Source organism: Lissotriton helveticus, chromosome 10 (assembly GCF_964261635.1).
Source record: "Lissotriton helveticus chromosome 10, aLisHel1.1, whole genome shotgun sequence".
NCBI classification, from domain to species: Eukaryota; Metazoa; Chordata; class Amphibia; order Caudata; family Salamandridae; genus Lissotriton; species Lissotriton helveticus.
Genome location: NC_136071.1, coordinates 1,219,830,309 through 1,219,839,080, shown reverse-complemented (window position 1 = coordinate 1,219,839,080; position 8,772 = coordinate 1,219,830,309).

The following is an 8,772-nucleotide window of genomic DNA, read 5'->3' as shown; positions in this document are numbered from 1 at the left end:
GACCATAGGAAAGCAGACCCTACTCTCCTACATAACCCCCCACCCCCAAACGCAGGGACATTAAACTAACCTTGACCAGTTGAGTCTTCATGTTCTAAGTGGAAATATCTGGAGAATCCATCTGCATTGCCATGGTCAGTTCCAGGTCTATGTTCCACTGTAAAGTCCATCCCCTGTAGGGAAATGGACCACCTGAGTAGTTTGGGATTTTCACCCTTCATCTGATTTAGCCACAAGAGGGGCTTATGGTCTGTCTGAATCTTGAAGTGAGTGCCAAACAAGTATGGCCTCAGCTTCTTCAGGGCCCAAACCACAGCAAAGGCCTCCCTCTCAATAGCTGACAAACGTTTCTTCTCTCTAGGGGTCAGCCTTCTGCTAATAAAAGCAATGGGCTGGTCTTGACCATCGTTATTCAATTGTGAAAGAACAGCTCCCACACCCAACTCAGAAGCATCTGTTTGGACAATGAATTCTTTGGAGTAATCTGGACTTTGCAGAATAGGTGCAGAGCACATGGCCTGCTTCAGGTCATCAAATGCCTTCTGACAGCTTACTGTCCACTGAACTTTCTTTGGCATTTTCTTTGGGGTTAAGTCATTAAGGGGGGTCACAATGGACCCATAATTCTTAACAAAGTTTCTGTAATAACCAGACAGGCCCAAGAAAGCTCTGACCTGTGTCTGGGTGGTTGGAGAAGTCCAGTCCTTTATGGCTTGGATCTTGCTCTCCAGTGGTTGAACCTGACTTCCACCTACAAGGTGGCCCAGGTACACAACCTTACTCTGTCCTATCTGGCACTTAGTGGCCTTGATAGTTAGGTCTGCCTTCTGCAGGGCCTCCAAAACTTTCTTCAGGTGGATCAGATGATCCTCCCAGGTGGAGCTGAAGACAGCAATATCATCTAGAAAAGCTGCACAAAAGTCATCCCAGTGAGAACTTGGTTCACCAACCTTTAGAAAGTGGCAGGTGCATTCTTCAACCCAAAGGGCATCACCACAGATTGGTAATGACATCCTGGAGTTGAGAATGCTGTTTTGGCTTTTGCATCATCAGCTAGCCTGATCTGCCAGTAGCCTGCTGTCAGGTCAAATGTGCACAAAAAACTTGGCAGAAGCCAATCTGTCTATGAGCTCATCTGCCCTGGGAATTGGATGGGCATCTGTCCTAGTGACAGCATTGAGACCTCTGTAGTCTACACAAAACCTCATCTCTCTCTTACCATCTTTGGTGTGAGGTTTTGGCACAAGGACTACTGGACTGGCCCAAGGGCTCTCGGAGGGCTCAATAACTCCCAGCGCCAACATCTTCTGTACCTCTGTCTTTATGCAGTCCCTGATGTGGTCAGGTTTCCTCTAGATTTTACTCTTCACAGGCAGACTGTCACCAGTGTCCACCTCATGGGTTCACCAGTTTGTCTGACTAGGTGTCAAGGAAAACATATGTCTGAAGGACTGGAGAACTTGTCTGCAGTCCTGTTGCTGCTGGCCAGTGAGGCTGCCAGCTAAGGTCACACCATCAACTAAACCATCATCAGGGTTCTGAGTCAACAGGTCTGGGAGAGGGTCACTCTCTTCCTCCTGCCCCTCATCTGTAGCCATGAGCAAGCCCATGTCTGCCCTGTCCACATATGCTTTGAGTCTGTTGACATGGAGCACCCTGTGGGGGCTCCTGGGAGTTCCAAGGTCCACCAGGTAGGTGACCTCTCCCTTTTGCTCAACAATTATGTGGGGTCCAGACTATTTGTCTTGGAGTGCTGCTGGGGACACTGGCTCCAACACCCACACTTTTGGTCATGCCAAGCTTTTTGAAGTTCTTGGCTAGCCTCCAGGTTTTTAGTTGCCTTCTTCATGTATTCGGCCACCCTGGAGCAGAGACCAAGTACATAGTCCACTATGTCTAGTTTAGGCTTTTTGAGAGGTAACTCCCATCCTTTCTTCACCAAACACAGGGGCCCTCTTACAGGATGCCCAAACAAAAGTTCAAAAGGGCTGTAGCCAACCCCCTTTTGTGGGACCTCTTTATAAGCGAACAAAAGGCAGGGTAGAAGGGTGTCCCATCTTCGCCTAAGCTTTTCAGGTAAACCCTTAATCATACCCTTCAAGGTCTTGTTAAATCTTTCAACCAGGCCATTGCACTGTGGATGGTAGGGTGTAGTGAATTTGTAATTTACACCACAATCCTTCCACATTGCAGTTAGGTACCCAGACATGAAGTTTGCACCTCTATCTGAGACAACCTCCTTCGGAAAGCCCACCCGCTGCGGCCACGGAGTTGGTCTCCTCCTCCCACTGGAAACCAAGGGTGATTCAGAATCTTCTCAGCTACTCCTGTAGCGGCAAGCAGTTCACAGGGCAAAAACACCTCAGAGCGAGCGGAGTCAAATATTCATAAAGTGCACGAATGCCGAGGTGTCTAGGCGCTAAACGAGAATGTGGCATGTGTTGTCCAGGCACAATGACTGAACCTATTTGGGGGAGAAATAGCCAAGTCTTAATCATTTTCCAAAAATGGAGCCTATTCGGCTGCAGCCCAATAGTGGTCGACAGCCTGTTCCAGAGTTTGGCTGTTCGATGGGATAGGCTTTTCCCTCCCCATCTGGCTTTTTGGATTTTGGGAACCTGAAATAGCCCAGTGCTGGCTGATCTGAGACTCTGTTGTTGTGAGTACCGGAGAAATAGTTTCTGCATGTCCATGACTCCCCCACCATATAGTGCCGGAACCATGAGAAATGATTTTAGTCTTTTTAAGAGGTGTTGATGAATTGCAACTTTAAATAGGACATTGTGATGATATTGTATTTTTGTGTGTACGGATTTCTTTTTATTTTTTACTTTGATATCAGGTATATACATAATTACATTAGCTGATTACTCTTACATTTGATTTACATCTGCAGCAATGGTCTCAATAACAAATTCACCTGATTTAACAATACTATTTACACATTTACGTCTTTACACATATTTACACATTATTTATTTCCCTGTCTTTTTCATCCGAGCCATTAAGGCATCCCATAATATTCCTTTCCGCCCAGCTGTTAAACCTTTACATTTATATAGTAATTTCCTGCTGTCCAATGTTCAATATCCTTTGTACCCATTGTTTATTACGAGGGGGGGTTCCTTATCCTTCCATACCGTGGCTACCAACAATCTTGCCTCTGCAACCGTTATAAATACAAAATCTCTCTGTGGAGTATCTAATTCCACCCTATTGTCATAACCTAGTAGCATCAACGTTGAGGTAATTCTTATTTCTTTGTGCATTACCCACAGCCAAAAAATCTTTATTCCTGTTTTAGGCTCATCCAATTTCCCACAGGAATAAAACATATGAATACTATCTGCCCGTCTACTATGACATCTTGTACATCCATCAGTCTGACTCATTCCCCCGCCGAACAAATTTGCTGGTGTATAGTAAAGATCATACAGCGTTTAATACTGTTGCGCTTTCAAATTTCATGACAAGAAAACCCTGATCCCAATCTTTACTATCATATCCAAATCTACCTCCCCATCTACCAGCTTTTCCGACCATTTGACCTCTACTTTCTCCATATCATCTGGTAGTTTTAGCAGTAATTCCGCATAAAAATCCCTGATCCTGCATTCCGAACATTTCATTACTCTCAGCATCGGTACCTCTTCCATTTAATTGATCCCTTAGCGAGACCCCTTATGCGATGGTGTATCTGTACATATTTAAACAGGAACTTCTATTTAGGACAAACCTTTGAGCAAGCTCCATAAAGGTTGCTTGTTATTGATTATGATAAAGATCTGCCACCTTCTCAATCCCTGTCTGCTCCCATCTCCTGGCCATCCCATCATACAATGCATGTGGGAGAAAATCTGAATGCCACACTCAGGTGTATATATATTATATCTAGAAATTTGACATTGCTTAATTACCTTTTCCCAAACCTTTATTGCCCCCTGGACACACTTATACCGAATTCATTTGCTATTACTAGGTTCAGATTGCCTTTGAAAGAGACCTTCTGCCTCCTTCCCCATCGACAACTGATGGATGTTTGGTATCTTCGATCCTCCAGCCCTGTTATTTTCTAAGAAATACAGGGTGCCAAACTGTTGTAAGACACAGGCCCTGTAGCAGGCCCAGTAGTAAAATAGTATGTTAGGGGCTCCCCCCCTCTTCTTTAGGCAAAGTCAAGAATTTATATACCGGTCATATCTTCTGATAACCCCAGATGAACTTTGAAAACATAGCCTTGATTTTTTTATTTTACTCCCAGGTACTTCCAACGGTATAGCTCGCATTAGATTTAAAATCTTGGGGAATATCCGCATTTTTATTGCATTAATCCTACTTATTATCGTAAGATGTAGCTTGTCCATTCGTCTAAGTTCAGCCTCTATTTTCACCAATACCGGATCTAGATTGATGGCCCACAGATTACCAATCTGTGATGTTAAATTGACCCTTAAATATATGGTCTTCTCTATTAACCGAGGATCCTGCAGATGACATTGGGTAGGGCATAGAATTTGAGTTTAATCTTTATTTAACAAGTAGCCAGATTGCCTCCCAAACTCCACTGCTATACTCTCTGTTTCTTTAATTGTCCCTTGCGAGTCTGATGTAACTATCCCGATATCATCTGCATACGCAAGAATCTTAGTCTTGAAGCCTTGTGTGATAATTGGTTTAATTGCCTGATTATTCATAATTCTAGCTATAAATGGATCGAGATAAAACACAAATAAAATAGGGCAATAGGGGCACCCTTGCCGCGTACCCCTGGACAGCTCGATCCTCCTTGATGTGTTACCCATCAGTTGGATCTGTGTATACGGTTTGTAATATATGGCTTGAATAGCCCTCAAAAACCCAGGACCTAGCCCTCTTTCACCCAATGTACCCCACAGATATTGCCAAGACACTCGGTCGAAGGCTTTTTCTGCATCCAGGAGCACCACAGCCACTTCCATAGCCTCTGCTTCTGCTATATCTAGTATAGATATAACGCACCTAGTGTGGTCTGTGGTCCCCCTGCCAGGAAGAATAAAGAAGTGTTTCCGGTGGATGTTGGAGTCTGAAAAACTGGAATTGGTTGATTCCAATTTATATCGCAGAAAGGTTTTTCAAAAACTGGGCGAGATATAGAGCATATAAAACTTGTCTAAGTAGAGCTGTTTCTCAGACTAGCGCACTGAACAGATTCTATAGAACCTGTGGGAGACGCCATTTTCTGTCGGTGTTCACGGTTAGAATCCCCCCTTCATTGTCCTACGCTGCAGAGGTGCTGGATATGAACCATTGGCTCTCCTTCGATAAGGCCGAAGGTAGAATCCTGCACCAAATTTGTAACCTAAACTCTCTGGCCGCCCCCCATGCTTTACACCTTGAAATTGGCTTATTCTCCTCATATATTATCGCAGGCAGCAGGTTTGAGGATGTTGTGGAATAGGAAACAACTCCTACGTAGGCACAAGCACGGTGACATTTAATTTGGAAACTGCATTTGCACAATAGTGACCCAGGAGTAAGATGCAGCGCACACACACCCCAAGACTTTTATGAAGGCAGAGAGGACATGATGAGCCCCAAGTATGGCGAACCCGGTCCTGGTTTGAATGTCCCTCCATCTCGCACTTCCTGTTTCCCATCTCACATCTATCTTCCTAATATCTAGCTCCCTGTTTCTTCATATGTCTTTCACTCTCCCCTTCTCCCCTTTCTGCCTCTTTCGACCGCGCTCTCTTGTGTTTCCTCAATTCTTTCTCAGTGCGTCTCGCTTTGGAATCTTTCTATATCCTCATTCCTGCCTCTGAAAGTCTGCCCCAATTCTTACCTCTGCAATTATCTGCACTGTGGTCTACCGTGGGTCGGTGGCTCAGTTGACCAATGCACCCGTCGCAGAGATCTGAACGGGATCATTTGGACACAGGTTCGAGTCTTGGTACCATTAGAAAGCCGACAAAAGGAGTCCTCGTGAGTTGCGCATCTCATCCAGGGGGCACAGCATCCTAACTAAATGCGCTCATGTTTCACTTTAGCTATCCATCTATCCTCCCTTTAATAGTCTGCACTGCAGCTATAGACTCTGCTTGGTTGGCACGACAGCAGCATATGTAGGTTGCGGTCTGGATTTCATTTTCAGCTGTACATTTATTTGTTTGTGTGATGCATACCGCACCTCCGAACAGGCTTTTTCTAAGGTTGCGAAAGTAGATTAAATATGACACCCCGGTAATTGACATAAAGGAAAGCATTTTCATTAGAGCACATGCAGCGAATGATGACTTTACAAATAGAAAAATGACAAAACGTGGAAGGGAGACTACACGGGGCAGGAAGACGATGAGAGGGACGTTCAAAAGAGGGTTGACAGGAGAAGGAAGAGAGCAGGATTGGAGCTCAGCAGGGGGAGAGAAGCGGAGGATGGTGGTGGGAAGAGAAAGGCCGGACAATCTTTCGTGTTGTAACTAGAGCGCCCGCCGTTGTGAACAGAGTGCCATGGACTCGAGGTGCAGTGCACACATTATCATTTATTTGCATATATATATATATATATATACACACACAGGCACGCACACAGAGTGCGGAGGCTTCACCAGTCTGGGTAGATGGGTAGGATGGTGGCCCCTAGGCCTCCTCGTACAGCTGGTCAATGTAGGCGCAGGTGCTGTGCCGCCTCAGCTGCCTGTGGACTCCCTGTGGCACATCTGTGCTGTGCACCAGCCAGCAGCTCCAGCCCTCCTCCTCGGTGGTCAGGTCTCTCGGGTGGAAGCTCATGTAAAAGGCCTCTCGGCAAGAGCCCTCACCCAGCGCTAGGTCTACCTGCTGCAGGCTTTGCACTCCTGCGGCTGTCATCAGCGTGGCCTCGTAGTGGACCTGCAGGTGGAGCTGGGGCAGGTAGCGGCCCCGCAGAAGGCCCTCCAGCTCCAGGTACACGGCGCAGCTGAAATAGTCTCAGGTGGCAAGGAGGGCCTTGAGCCGCCGCTCCACGGCCTGGTGCACGGTCCGCACCACCTGCTGGACACTCTGCTGGTCCACCACCTCCACCAGGCGGCGCGCGGGGGGGCAGCAGGCTGCAGCCGCAGGCCTCTAAGCGGGCGGGAGGGCGGCCTGGGGCTGGCGGGGGCAGGGAACGGCCATAAACCGCTGGGAGGCGGTGCACTGGAGGGCCTCCTCGCCACCCGGGCTCAGCGGCGCGGCCTCGGTGAGGTGACAGAACACCCACCGGCAGGCCTCCCCCACGAGGTCCCTGACAAAGAACAGCGCGGGGGTCGGCAGGGGGCTCGGCTGCGGCCATTGCGGGGTCCACACCAGAAGAAGCACAGCAGGAACCGGCAGCAAGGCGGAGCCAGAATCAGGGTCAGCTGTGCTCTGGCCGGCCCGGCCCTTTATATACCTCGAGAGCAACCGCTCACAGCTGAGGGGGCTTGTTTTTTTCTTTTTTCCAAGCCTGACTCGACGTGGCCCATAGCAGTTTTGTTTCATGTGAGAGCGCCAAGTAGTATAAGGTAATTACTGTGCAGTCTGAGTGAAGTACATTAACTGCCGCTCCTGTGATGGTCGAGCTGCTCTCCGTATTTAGGGAAGGGAAACTGCGCAGAATATTAGGGTGTCAGCACTCTGCTCTTTGCTGTCCCAGTGAGAGTCTTTTGGTCCCAGGTTAGTGTGGGGGTGCCTTGGTTTTGAAGTGGACTGCTTGACTTTAGGGGTGAACATGGTGGGGGGATTTACCACTCATGTCCTGTGCTTTCGTACTCTCATTCGGCGCTCTAGTTCTTTTTGGGGGAGGGCGGTTGGTGGGGCGGTGGTTGCTGCTACCTTTAGGGGCACAGCGGTCCCCTGGCAGCGAGTGTGGCATGTCCGAGCTTATAATGTTGTGGGCTCTTTTAGGTATGGGACAGGCTCGGTTATTGCGGGGGCGTCCGTCTTGCTATGTGCTTGGCCCATATACCTCGGGGCGACCTGATTTGGGACTCTATCGCTAGTGCTGGAGGGTTGTCTGCTTGTTGGAATCGATGTGGTTCCCTGGGGTTCAGCAACTTATCTGAGTTTTGTTTTTTTTTAAATATATTTTTATTGATTTTTTGCACGTACTCACAGCACATTACAGAAGAAAAAAGAAAATCAGCAGAATTAGCAATTCACAGCACAAAGTTAAACTAAACACGAATATGTAACAATAAACATAAGCATATAATAGAACACCTCCTAGACATGGAACTACTTGTTGCGGGTTCTTATAAATAGCACAAATCGCGACTAGAAGCGCAAAGCAGCTGAGGGAGCCCATTCTGCTAGTCTATGAATTCAACTCCCAGCCATACCCTCCTTCCAAGCCCGTATTGGTTCCCAAATTTTCTTCCCTAACTGCCTTGCCCTCCTACCCCTTCTAGCATATATTCCTTTTTCTAAGTTATAAACAGCCAGGAGAGTAGCCAGCCACGGTTGCATTGTCGGAGGTATTTTGTCCAACCAAGTCCTAGCTATCGCAAGTCTCAGAACTGCCATGGCCACAAACAAAAATTCCTGATGCAAACTATCCAAATCTAAGCTAATGCCGAGTAATATCAGAGGTGGTGTAAGGGTGGTGTTAAGCCCAAGTGATCGGACCAAAAAGCGTTCCATGTCCTTAATCAGTGAGTGGAGTTGAGGGCAGGTAGCAAATATATGTATACTATCTGCCTCTGGAACATTGCATCGTGGGCAAGTTGTCCCGGAAGTTCCTCCCCACTGTGCTATCCGTGCCGGAGTATAATAGAGAGAGTATAATGTCTTGTAGTGCTG